At 46.1% G+C, this 14,215-nt stretch overlaps 1 protein-coding gene across 2 annotated transcripts in view; it reads left to right on the forward strand.

The window, feature by feature from the left end:
• The first annotated feature begins 260 nt into the window (after positions 1 to 260).
• Positions 261 to 14,215, forward strand: part of LOC108004272 (disheveled-associated activator of morphogenesis 1) — a 46,086-nt gene continuing 32,131 nt past the window's right edge. The window contains exon 1 of one of the 2 annotated variants that reach the window (XM_017067069.2): positions 261 to 295. The gene's annotated coding sequence lies outside the window, so the exon portion shown is untranslated. Of the gene's footprint in view, positions 296 to 10,727; positions 11,556 to 14,215 lie in introns of those variants that run through there. The other variant, XM_028664478.2, reaches the window with a different exon arrangement.

Below are 14,215 nucleotides of genomic sequence, written 5' to 3' on the forward strand. Positions count from 1 at the left end.
AGAGAGAGAGAGGAAGAAGAGAGGAGGAGTGAAGGTGAGGTTGAAGGGAGGAGGAAGAAGGAAGAAGTGGAGGAGGGGTGGTAGAAGGGGGTGGTTTTGATGATATCGAGGATTTTCGCGTGATATCGGGAGGATTATCCGGCGTTTATCTGACGGCATGAGCAACGAGGCTGAGTGCACCGCCGCGTGAGAAGCTAGCGGGACATGTGCCTTTTGGTCTTCTATTGATCGGCGCGGCCCGACGCGACCAGCGGATCCTGACGTTCGGGATCGTGGCCGGCCTCTCAGACACTCGGTAAGGTTCTCTTATTTCTACCGCACGTTTTCTTCTTTTTTTATCAAACGCTAGTAGACACGGCGCGATCGCAATGAGGAAAGATCACAGTTAACCGTGATCGTCGTGCTACGGTTAAGGTTATGTTGAACGAATTTATATAGAAGTAGAATTGGCTTAGACGAATCGGGAGATCGGAGTGGAACGCAACGTTTGTGTGAACGCACACGAATCGTTGGAAAGGATTGGAATGGTGGATGGAATAAGGTATTAGCCATGGCTTTTGTAAATCAAATAATTGCGTATATATATATATATACGAGATATTGCAGAAAGAAGAAGAGAAAAGAAGGAGGGGGAAGGGCATTCTCTGAACGGCCTCGATGATGTACGCAATAAATAATATCACGATTGTTGGAGGAAGAGAAAAGAGGCGCGAGTCATTGCGTCTTATTGCTCCGCGTAAATCAGGCCCCATTGGGTGTCTCTCCGAGGGTCCAGGATCGGGCAAAGATCAGAAGCGAGTTTGAACGAGCGAGTGGCGTGCCACGAGGTGGTTGGATGGAATTCGCTTGGAGGTCAAATGCCAAACGCAGTTGCGGAGAGGATTTCTTTCTACCGCCACGCTGATTTTTCGCTGAGTCTTTTCGATCGACGAGCTGGGATTACGTAACCAAGATCAACGCGTCCTCCTTTATATTGTCAGCAATGGTAATTGTGTCAATCCTCGCAACAAGCGGTCTCAGACCGCTCAGGATCACGGTCGTTGTCGGGAGTATTGGTCGAAGTTCAATCTCTTGACACGTGTCAGTGGCGAGACGCGTGAAACACGAAGGAACGTGGCAAGTTGTAAAAGTTACGTGACGCAGGGAGCGAAGAATCTATGCCAACAACGCTAAAGAGGACGAATCGACATATGTGACGTGGGATTTAGATCCGTTTTGCCCGAGGATTTATAGATATGTTATTGTAAGTTGTAAAACTTTCGATCGTTTTCCAGAGAATTACGTCGCGTTGTGCAAAAATGAAACTTTTAGCACTGGAATTAATCGATCGTGCCTCTGAAATGTATCTGAAATGACAAAGAACGCGTATCTATCTATCGTTATTCAACAAATTTTAATCGGGAATATTTTCAGACGATTAATAGAGGAGGCAAAAGTTTATGGAAAAGTGAAATTAAAAATTTCAAAGCTTCCCCGAGGTACATAAAAAAATCTTATCCGGCTATAACTTAAACTTAAATGTACATATATATCAAGAGGCTGGAGAGGCAACATTTTTCACCGTTAGAAAGAGCCTGGACAATTTCAATTTTCTCCGTTCCATTCTAATCCGCGCATAAATTTCAACGCCATCGCGTGCGGAGACGAATGGAAAGAGATGTGCTTTCGGGTCGCTTCGGGAAGCGAAGAAAGTCGTAAATTTAGGACTCGAACCTCGATGGAGAGTAGTAGGGCGATTTAAACGGCTGGCGAGGCCAACACCGCCGATTACAGTCAGTTACATTAATCAGAACGCTGGAATGGACGTGTAATCTCGCGTAATAAGACTCGATGGGAAGGGTTCACGAGGCGTTGCACCGGCTCCTCACTTTTGCCCACTTCCGTCTCTCGATCCTCGTCCCCTCCCAAACATGGAAAACGTGTTTACGCGTTACACGCGAGAAAATATGGATCGCTCATTAACGAGCGAGCAAGAGTGACCGCCGCTGTGACGGACGAACCGCTGCCTCTGTTTCCCTCCTCCCCGCGCGATCCCTCCGTTTTATTTAATCCATTACTGGCAATTAACGGCCGAGCAAAAGTCGAGATCGAAATTAGAAATAGATCGAGCTCGTTGGGCAATTTTTTTACCGCGCATGGCGTTCATCTTTGAGATTTCGATCGATCTTGATTCGCTGCTCTCACGGAACATTATTCTTCTCCTCTCCGACTCGAAGAAATTTACACGTGGACGCGGTTGGAAGGAAGGTTGCATCGAGGCAGGGTTCAGCGAACGATATATTGTTAATGAAAGGGATTACGCAATCCGCGGTGCATAGAAAACTCCAAACGAGACGAGTAGGTGGACGCGATATAAAGAAGTTCCTGTCCACGCTTTCTCCGTATCTTCTCACTCGGGAAGGAATATTCGAGAGATGGAAACTGATAAATTTGCTCGTTTCTCGTTTATTTCGTCCCCGATATCGGGATAGATACGTTGTATTGTGTGTAAACGAATCTTGACGAGATCGTATTATCAGAATCGTACATCGAGAGACTCACTTTCCATCGTATCGAACCATGTTTCAAATATGATTTGTAACGAAACGAAATATACGTAAGGCTGGTGCAAATTCTTTTCGCAAAATTTATAAATAGAAACTGACTGGATGGAGAACTCGAGCGGTTATTTACAGGCTTCTTCTATCTCTATCCACCATCGTATGTTAGCAATTAAGTAGCAATTAATGCGTTACAAGAAATCTTCATTACAACGTTTTATCTCACGAGAGTTAATTCGATTACCGCTTTCTTTTTCGCGCATCGCGTACGAATCTCACGTTCCATACCTTTAATAAGTCGACCCGTTATTAATCCCGAGTCGTTTAACGAAAAAGGGCAAGCTATTCAGGATTAGCGATTTCGCTACGCGAAAAGGTTACATTCTTCCAAAGGTTTTCACATTTCCATTGCCTAATAACTTGCGAGATACATTTAGAAAGTCATCATGCTCAAACTCCGTATTGAGACTCTCTCAACTTCTAAAAAATGAAAACGTTTCGCACAAATATTAAGAGGTGGCCATCGAATAAATCATCTTTTCGAGACTAAATCTGTACCTACACGAATCCTACGAATAAAAAAGGAAAAAAAGGAAGATATCGACTATTATCCTTTCGGCGATTTTAGGTCGCAACGCGGTCATAACGAGAACAATGACCAATTTTAATCGTCACCTTCGTTCAACGAATCCTCGTAAAACCGATACAGATAACAGGAGACGACTCGCCGGTAACCTAAATGATAAACAGTGCATTGCGAGAGGGCTCGCTGACATTTTAAAATGTCAGTGACTACCTACACGTGATTCTACACGTAGGCTCGTGCCCGTTGCCATTGTATCGGTGCATCGACAACGTCTGGAAGGACGACCATTGTTCCATCCGTGCGTGCACGTTTCCTTTCAGTGGTCCTTTCGTCTCTCTCTCTCTCACCGATTCCCTCTCGATACCCTCGATCCAAGAGAACGATCAACGCGAAAATTAAAACCATGAGCAGCCTCGATATCTCATGTAGGATTAATACGCGAATGCTTAATATCGCGAATCGGTTCCGCCCGTCAAAAGTCATAAGCGGACAAATCGTGCAACAACCTCAGGAAATTACGGACGGAGAAACTGTGGCGGAAAACAAACAGTTCCAATTCCCTTTCACATCGATTACGGTTAATAGGCGACAAAGCTTAATTTAATCCCGCCAATGAAGATAAATACCGCAATAAACGTCCTTATCACCGCCGTAAATAATCAGCACGTATGCCACGTATCGTTGCCGCACACACGCGCGAGAGAAATTTCCACCGATTACCGATTTCGATTCCGGAGCAGAAACTCGAGCAGCGTTCGATCAACATGTAGGTTTACGGGGATCGCGGGCATCGATTGGCCCCGTGAATAAGTACGGAGCAAGAGGCAATAATACGAGCATCTCTCGTGCGAATTTATTATAAGGAATTTTTTCCATTGATCGAGAAAGTACAAACTTAAAATAACATATCCACCTCGACAAACGTGTCATTTTTCCGCACCCACTTTTGACTCTCGTTGCATATACTCCCCGGGAGAAAGTTCTCTCGTCGTTAACCGCGATACGATATCAACATCGATGCGATTTCTACTTTGCGCGTTCGCGCAAGTGTAGGGACCGGCAAGGAGGCGGGTTTATCGGTCGAAAAGTTTTATTGACTCGCAACGGGGAGAACGGAAGGCCCGAGCGTTTCCAACACGCGCCTGTTTCTACGTCGTTGTGTTGTGTAAGCTTGGTTAGATAACGACGCGAGGTATCGTTGGACCACGTATCCAAGTTGGACGGGGAAGAAACGTATCTCCAGGAATCTTCCGGCTTTCAGGTTTTCCTTTTTCCCCTCTCCAGCGCTGCCAACCTTCTCTCCGTGAGTTCAAACGTAAAAAGTTTCAGCGTGCACGGTAGCCTGCGCCGGATTACTGAAAGAGAATTACGATGGCGATACGAGAGGGAAGCGAATATATATATATATACACACGATGCACGGTGCGCTTATTACGATTTTTACCGATCTTTACGATCGCGCTCGCTCGAACGTGCTATCAAACGCATACCTAACTGTACATCGAATTGGACACACGCGTGATACAGCGATAGCGTGTTATTGAACGCTTTCCCAGCATCTTGGGAACCGAGCCACCCGATATATTCTGCTTGCAGCTGCGTGCACCCGAAATTTATTGTTATTTTTAATCGATCCTCGACCCGATTTCCCTTTGCCTCGTTTCTCGCTGGCCCGACCTCCGTCTGCCTCTCCGTTCCCGACCGAAAGTTTCGCGAGCCGTACGTGCATTCTCCCCTTTTTGATCCGCCCAAATTACGAAACTTTCCATCGTCGACAGTTTAGCAATTTTCCACGAGTTTTCCAGTTTACACGCGTTTACGAGAGAAGTTGCCAGTTACTTTCGACCTGCTCGAAGTAACTTGTTCCGCGCATCGATAAAGGTGCGAGTTTTGAATATCCCGTTTTCAACAGTTTACCCGCAGTATTTGTGGGAAATGATTCAAGTTTAAGGACGGTAAACGTGGAATTCCGTATAAATAAATCGGATTCTAACTTCGCCGTACAATTTCGTCTTTGAAATCTTGAAAAATAATTTTTGGGAAAATGATACGGGGAGGAAATGGTGGAAAGAGAACGGAGATGAAAGAGAGGAGACGTTTTCTCCTCTTGGTAGGCCGCCCTATGCAAAGCCGGTATATAAATATTTAGAGTAACCGCCACGTAACACGTGTTTCCTCTCATAAGCGTGTCCGTTTGGGAATTTCTTTATTGTTAATGTAACTTTCGTGTATACGTGGCGCGTCGATAGCAAAAGTACATTCGTAACGTGCATACTACGTCTTTTACACCTTATCCGTTTGGACAGGAACTTTGCCGAAATGGACGGTTCAATATTCAAGACGGATTCAACGTCTTTCCTCTAACGCGATTGGAATGAGCCAAGATTGGAAACTTTCGTCATTATCGTCCATTAGGCCAATTTCCACACATCCAAGTACAAGACAACTGTATTGTCACGGTTCGCATAAACCAATTACGACACGACTGTTAAGAAAACAATGGCAACGATCATTGGTAAGCGAGTTTGGTTCTGGCCAGTGAAAGCCTCGATATTTCCTCCCAAAAACGGAAGGCGCCATTTTCGCCGACTAGAAACCCCTTGCGTAACTCTGTTTTTTAATATAACTGCGCAATAAAGGTTCACGGATAGAATTCGTTATACGAGCCGGTGTCAAACTTTATTGCGCCGAATATTTCGTATCCCGCGCGAATTTTAATTCTTCTTCTTATCAACTTTCCTGCGTTCAAAATTCAGGCAGCGACGAGCTCTATCGAATCTCTGTAACGTATCCTTTTCGATCTATCCGCTCGAGCAAAGCGTCTCACGGATATCGACTAACGAGCCGCGCACCGTTTTTAATTAAACCGGACGAACGAACGATCGTTAATAATCGGCACGGGACGTGTTACGCGCGAGAATAATCACGCGGTAAAACCGAGAATCCTTCCGTGAAGAGCCTAACCCGGCAAATTTCAAGGCCTGCGGCGAGCTTTTCTTCCGCGGCGAGCTTTCGTACTAATTCTAATTTCCGGATGATACGTCGTTTAAGGTCGTTAAGATGGGTGCCGCTCGAGGGACCTCGGCCTACCGTGCCATTCATCATCACGGCTCCGATTAAACCGCCTCGAGCTCGAGCTCGTTCATTCGTTAACCGCCGCTTTAAAAGGATTTTATAGTGGAAAATATTCGCGAATCATTGCGATTGTCCATTTCGATGGCACAGATGACAATACAGACTCGAGCAATCATGATTTTGGCAATGATTACGTACACTGACATAAGCAAACGATAACTCGATAAATATGCATAGATTCAACACGATCTGTCCGATTCATTGGCGTGTTTCGCAATTTCAATCGAGACTGTTTTTTTTAAACCGAGTTCCTCGGCTATCTATGATCGAACAGGAAGATGGAATAATAAGAGCGGATATAATAACGCAGCGTAAGGAATAACTCGTTTCGAGGCACGGTCGATCGAGGGATATCGACGCTCGTGGGATAGGGAAGCACGGATGAGGCTTCTTGCCTTCTATCCTTCTAGCCGCAAGGAACAGGACGAGTCAATAACTATCGAGCGATAAACTGCTGCCTTCTAATCAATGTCCATCCAGCTATTCGTTAACTGGAAACTACACGATAAAATCGATAGGCCTCTGCATCCAGACAAGAGCAAAGAGCGCCATGTGGGCTATCGGGCACAGCTGTCAGCTCCCCGCGCGGCTGTGTCGTACGCTTTAAAGCTTCTTTCACAACACCGAACCGATATCCCCTTGTATTACTCTATTATCGTCGGATACACTCGTGAAATTTCATCCGTGTCGATGAATATTCAACGCGAAACGCCGTACTGCCGCGTTATAATGTAAGTATAGTACTCGCCAAATATGATTTACAATGGCGCACGGAATGGATAGGGTTGGAACTGGAGCAAATCGTTCGAGTAATTTTACGACGCTCTTTCCCCTTATCAAATGCGATTCCTCGTTGAATCGGGGTCAACCATTATTTGGCAATCGGCCCTTGCTTCGCCTTTCCTTGATAACTCCGTTTCCGGAGCACCGAAAATTTTGATAGTTTTTTTCTCTTTTTACCCTTGCCTCGCGTCTTTCCTTTAACTTTCGTTCGATATAGAAATAAAGAGAGAAACGTAATATCGTAATATTTTAAGATTCACTTTGATTTTTAGCTCGACGCGATTTTTTATCCATTGATGAATTAATTTGTTTTCTTTTCTTTATTGGACATTTATTTATAGAACCGCTTACTCGAACGGGTACGGATGAAATCGTTGTACGGTGGAATTTCTCCGATATTCCGAGAGAAACGCGTAGTTGGGTTAAGGTCGGCTCGGTAATAGTCTGCCGTGATTCATTCATGCGAATTATCGATCGCGACGCCGTGAGTGCTCGCGTGCCCTGATCACTTTTACGTGACTTGTTTTTCGCGGCTTGTGCACGGGGCTTTAGGATGGACCGATGCATAATGGGTCGAGTGTTCTCCTTTTCAGTGAGTCACAAGGCCCGGACGATGTCTGCCAAAATATTGTAGTCGTGGTCGAGTGCGCGCGCTCACGCTGCAACTCGCGCGGAGCCTTTAACCGGCCGAGACAATGACGTCATTCACTGGAAAGAGACGATAAGAAGTCCGAAGGCGATGCAGAGGTGGGATATTAAAATCCTGATTCATGCGTCGACCATCCCGCACAAAGAGCGAAAAAAATGTGTGTGTGTGTATGCAGCTGCCCATTGACAAACAGGTTTTCTCTTTTTTTCCCTTTTCGCCTAGAATCATTGTTGTTGGGAGAGGGAGAGGGGTTCGAATAAAGGGAAAGCGAGATGAGAGAAAAATTGTGTGTTGACTTTTAATCGTGGCGCGATATTCAACGGAGCCACGATAATTCCGCACGATGTACCGATGTACAATCGTTGGAATGTCAGCCAGGAGCGAGAGCCGGCTAATCTGTTCGACAAACACCCTCCAAAGGGTGTGAGATACGAGCGTGTACAATAGACCTCTCGAGACGAAACAATGACTCACGTGAATGAGAAATCAATAACAAGTTTTGACGTTTCGAGAGTTCCCGCACTCGTGCGGGGAATTACGACGAATCGAGTTCTTAAAAATCTCGTTCCGTGGAAGGAGGAAATTTAAAATATATTCCAAAAATATTTTCCATCCACCAAAGGCAAAGTTTAGACAGCACAAGTCTTTCTCGTCTTTCTTTCGCGAATCCGAAAGAAGAAAACGCAGAATCCCGAACAGCGGCCGAGGAACGTTCCTCTTCCTCGAAAACTGTCCTCCCCCTGTCTTTGTCTCGGCCACGTACACCGCCTCCCCAAGGTTTTCTTCCTCCCCGGGTGGAATCCCGGCTGGACTTTCTCGGAAAGGTCGAACGCGTCCCTTTATGGGCTGTTCATTTGGTCGCGCTGCCACTTCACCAGACCAACCGGCAACCCTTGTTAGGAGAAACTGGCATCAAGGACAACGCTGGTTTCTCTCTCCCTCTCTCTTTCGTCGCCTCTTACTTCGCCCAGTCCCGTTCGAAATTATGCTCTCGGTTTAGATCCCGATCCGAATGAAGATATTCCTACGCCCCATCCTCGATCGTTTCTTCCTCCTCCTCCGAGTCGCGGAAACAATTGGCCGTGATCTATAAGGGGACGCGTCGTCGACACTTTTTAAAACACAGAAGGAGTCGAGCTCCTTAACTGGCTTTCAAGGCTCCTTTAATTCCGAGCAAAAGGGTTACCGAGGTTTCCGAGTCGAGCCGTTCGTGGAAATTGCGACAAATATGGATGTTCAACGGTCGTTCCGTTCGAAAGTTGTTCAATTACCTCGTTGAACTCCTTTCTTCTTACTTCAATTCCCCGACAATTTATTATTCATAAACTAGCCTCTTTATTGAACTTGATTTTCTTTCCTTTCTTCCTTTTCTCTTCTTTCCTTTCCGAGCGATCCTCTCGTTAATTATAATACATCGCGAAACGCGAGGACAATTAGACGGGATAGTTTGTTTCGTTCGAGAGGGAAAATTTGTAATCCGATCACTGTGAATTGGATCACATTTACGCTTTTCAGCGAGCGAGGACTCGTTAAGCGAAAGTGTCGGAGGAAAGGTTTAAATCCAAAGGCGTTCGGCGAAGGCATCGGACGACCGAAATCACGACCGTCACCGGCTCCTGTCCCTAATTGTCGTCAATTGCTGTCAATTGTAGGGTCGACCCTCCCTGCGACCAGCTGCAATTTGCAGTTAGGTCGCGCGTCATCGCCGCGCAAAATCGTTGTGCACGCGCTGCGAGCCTTCTCCTCTCCGAGCTCTCGCATATAATTAACGCGGCCGACCGTTCGCGTGCGTGCACGCCGTTCTAATAGATCTCGATGCTTTTCCTCTGCCTGCGCATCGTGAAGCTGATAAATATACGAAACTCTCGAGCGAAACTTTTCGATGGAAGAATCTTATCCTCACGAATGTGGGATAATGTGTTTCGAAAAAAAGAAAATAATTTTAAAAATAGAAAAATGGTTTGTTATTTAAAAGGAACGCTTCGATCGTTTCCACGTTCCTTCTGCTTTTATTTATTCGAATACAAGTTTTGCCAGGTTTGAATTGGTTTTAGAATTTTATTATCACCAGGCTTGTTCTTAATTAGACGAGAGAAACGATTCTGCATAAATAACACGCTCGTTATAATTATCGTAAATAGTTCGAAGCGAGGAAGTTCAGGGAAGACAACGTCCCGCGAACAGTTTGCTGGCACGAAACGGCACGCCCAAAAGCGTAGCCGGCTCGTTCTTAATAAACCGTGAAACAATCCTAATTACAGCGTTGCTATGGAGCACGAACTCCGCTGGAACATGGGGTGTGGTGACGCATTAAATTAGCATTGCATTTCCGCCGCCGAACCCCACGTCCCTAGTCGTTGATTCACACCAGAATAAACTTTCCATCCGTGGAAATATAATTCACGCATACATATACGAAATATATATCATCCTGATAATTATCACGATTCCGTAGCGAAGGATATTTGCATTGGATCGTGTGTCTTCGAATGGTGGTGGGTTTCCACTCCCTGCACAGACACCGCTAGAACGGAGACCCGCTTAAAACAATGCCACGAAATCGATCATGGTAGGCATGCATCAACGCGTATGCATTATGCATCTCCGGAACCGCCCTAATCGCTTCGACATCGCTGCCCTCGGCGTTCCTTTCCCGCGAGCATTACTTCGTACTTGCGTTGCATCTCACGCAAATTGCATCGTGTACAGCCGCACGGGTTACTCGCGGGTACTCGCTCTGTTTACCATTTTCGAGCGGACCTGCGGTTGAGAAGCGTGAGGCTGGAACACCGAGAAACAACGTGGCGCTGCACCCATGAAGGAAAAAGCGTATTAAAAGGGAAGGGGGAAAAAAGAAAAGAGAAAAAAAGAAGGAAAAAGTAGGGTATAACCCGGCTGGCAACCGAAAGCAACGACGCCGCCGACGACGACGACGACGTTCGGTAGGGCGTGTTGCGTGGTGGGGAGGCAGGCAGATGTTTGGTCCATGGCACGAGGGCTCCAGTCCCCCATGGGGTGCCGTGCCATAAACTACCCTCCACCGACGACGATTCTTTCGCGTAGGCAGTAGCCAGCCAGTCTCGATGCGGACGCGAGACTCGAACAATGGCCTCGGGTCGCTTCTGCCCCTTGTGAGCGAGCCTTAAGGGCCACGTGACACGCGAGAACACGCATTTTCACGCAGACACACGTGCCCTGGGACGCACACAAAGGCTCGCAGAATTCGCCTGAGACTCCTTCGAGTCGTGTCTCGGCCGACTCGGCCTCTTCCACCACGTGGTCGACGGCTCTCGTGTTCGTCGCCCGATACAGCCTCCGTGTGTCGTGAATCGCGAGATATTTTCCAGTGGAATCTTCCAAGCCCACCTTTTCGTGAATCATCACCGTCATATGCACTCTTACTTATATATATACGTTCTCGTGTTGCTCGCGCGTGAATCGCGGTTTCGATTCGACGAATCGATCCAGTAGTTTATCATAGTCGTCAACCGGGTTACATCGATGGTGTGTACGTGATGGTGAAGTGAAGGAGATCGCGTTTCTCTCTGTCTCTCTGTCTCTCTTTCTCTCTCTCTCTCTTACGTACGATCGGGCCAATTTGGTACGCGCGAAACGTGAAGGGGGCTCGGTGTTGTGTGTACAGGGAACCAACTCCCCGCTGCAAATCTTCGAACTGGGCGGAGGGAGAGGGATGTCGTTGAAAACGAGCTCGAGTGCATTTGGAGAGGACGTTTTAACGCTTGCCTACGTGCACTGGAAGCATTAGCCGCTCCGTAGAATCGAGGAAATCGACGTGAGACGATGCCCGCGCACTGTGATCGGGCACCACGCGCCCTCGGATGAGCGCCACTCCTCCTCACCCGTAAGTGTGAACACCCTTTGTCGGCTATCTTCTAATAATACGTACAGATGAATTCATATCCACCGGTTGGGACAATTGACCAGGAGGATGTGGATCATTTTTTCATCCAGCCCGGATGCGAAAAATCATCGCTGTTAATTTGATTCCACGCCGGAAACGCGAATATCGTTCCATGGTATTAGAGAAATAATTAACCGATCGGATGATTTGCGCGATGATGATTAACGTCTCTCTGCGGAAGCAGACGGAGTCACCGATCTCCAGGTAACAGGCATCATCGAGTTTCACGATGCCGTCACACCAGAAAATACCGCAAGTCAGACGCGGGACGAGGCGTTTCGGAGCGTTCCGCTAGAAGCGACCACCGGAGATCTCCACTCGATGCGGTCGAGTGATGCAACGCGGAATTCCGTTTTGATGTCGCGTCCATTGTGCTAGTCACTCTTTCTAGTTTTTATGTAACCCAAGGATCGGGTAAGATGACGAGGATGCGATGTTCGTTAACGATCCACGCATCACTGAACTCTCTTTCCCTCCGAATCGAAACGAGAACGAAAGTACAGCTGGAGATCGATTTTGACGATGCGGGGAACCAAGATTGACAGTTGACAGATTAAGTTGGACGAGAGATATCGAGATCGACTCTTTTCGCTCGTTTCGCGACCTTGTTTCGCGGATAAAACCCATCGTTGAGACATCGTTTTCGTTTTAGAGTTTCCTCACGCTCTCGTCTTTGTTACGAAATTAAGTTTTCGAACGAAGCGATGCGGGCGTTGCTCGAGAGGTATTTATTTCGATCAGAGAAATAATTCCACGGAGAACAACGATCGAACTTTCCATATGCTCGAACGAAAACTTATGCGCGCTACGTCGAGCAAAAAGGAAGAGTTGCAGGGGCAAGAGCAATTGCAACTTATCATCACTTCCACTTTTCAACGAATTAACGTATCGTTAATTAGTTTCATCACTCTTCTCGCGTTAAATTGCCACCTGTTGAAATAAAACGCAGCAAAGCGTATAAAACCATCTTAAGCAACGCCCGCATTTATTTGTGCCTAAAACTAATTTCGTAATTCGAGGAGATAACACCAACAATTTTTAACTCAAAGATGTAATAATCATCGATTCTCGTTAAGTCGTTTCGCTCAATTTCCCAATGATTATTTTCTGTACATCTATTAAGTGTATATATCTAATTACTCGATTATATTCCATCAGATCAGAATCACGATTCCAATTAATGCCAGCGGGGCACGTTCGTTCAACAAACCTGTCATATATACTTCCTCCATCGTTTACGCAACCGAATCGCGTTCGTTTCTTCCCTCTTTACGTGAAGCCTATCGACGTTTTAAGCGCGCGTTCGATTATAAATCTGTCATGGGATCGCTTTCTACGAGCCGCGTTTGATCGAAAGCCCATCGTTCGAAGAGGACGTCTCCTATCGGAGACACCGAGTGTGTTCTTGTTCCAGGGAATCATGGCATGGAAAGCACAAGTTGCCATCCAAACCACTTTCATATCTCGAGACACTGTCAAGGTTGAACGAAACGCTCGATGGATTTAATCGTTGACCCTCCGTGCGCCTCCCCCCACCCTTCTCCTCCTCGTCGACTTTTCTCCAAAACTGGTTCTCATTAACGAATCCGGTCGAAGACACGGTTCGATCGCGTGTTATCCCTCTCGAACGACATGGGAAATTAGAGAAAGGTACGTTACGATTTCTAATCGGATCTAACTGCGAATTAACGTTTCGAGGTTGACCTGGAAAGAAGATATATTACGGATTGTAGGAAAAAAAAGACGAATCCGTGTCAAAGTACGTAGAATCCGGCAAAGGTGGTAAGAGAAGTAAGAAAAGTTAGTTTAGACGGGCGTATCGATTTATTTTCACGTCTACAAACTTAAATTCAAATCATTAGGGGAAACGTTAATACCACTTTACCGCGTCCATTAGCAAGATCCAGTTTTTGCCCGAGTTTGCTGTACCTGCCTCCAGACCCAGAGAGAAAGACGGTTAAGTTATATCTTTAACGAGATATCTATCTATTTAAAACCGTGTGTTTCGCCAACATAGTTAAGCAAGGTTAACTGCAGAAAGATTAAATTCCACACGAATATACGTATATACAACATCTTCTTATAAACGTGCCACTAATTGCTCTTGCCTTTGAAAACCCACCTAATTGGTTCAAAGGAAGTTTATAACATTAGCGCATTATTCGACGTTATCGCTTTTTATTAAGCGTTGGAGAATTCTGAATCAGTTTCCGGAAAACGGACGGCGAGGAGGATAAGAGGATATTATCGCTTGAGAGGCGAAGCTTGACTTTTTTTTTCAACGACTGCCGTTACCGAAATTCTCTCGAGTCGTTTGGGCAAAAAACACGCGGGTCAATGGAACGCACGGATATTCATATTTGGATATTCATTACAGTTCAAGATATGTATATCGTGTATTATAAAATTTGCGAGAGCGTGGTTGCGGAACGAAGGTTTTCGCTGTACCGCGAAACGTCGTCGAACAGTTACGATTAACCAACCGATCCTCGCAACGAGGAAGCGATTCTTTCGATATAAATTATCGTGCTTACGTGGCACGATAATGATCCAGCTTCCAACGAGAAGCGTAGATTCTCGTTGCTCTTGAACGTCTATAG

The sequence above is a fragment of the Apis cerana genome, linkage group LG9, assembly GCF_029169275.1.
Source record: "Apis cerana isolate GH-2021 linkage group LG9, AcerK_1.0, whole genome shotgun sequence".
NCBI lineage: Eukaryota > Metazoa > Arthropoda > Insecta > Hymenoptera > Apidae > Apis > Apis cerana.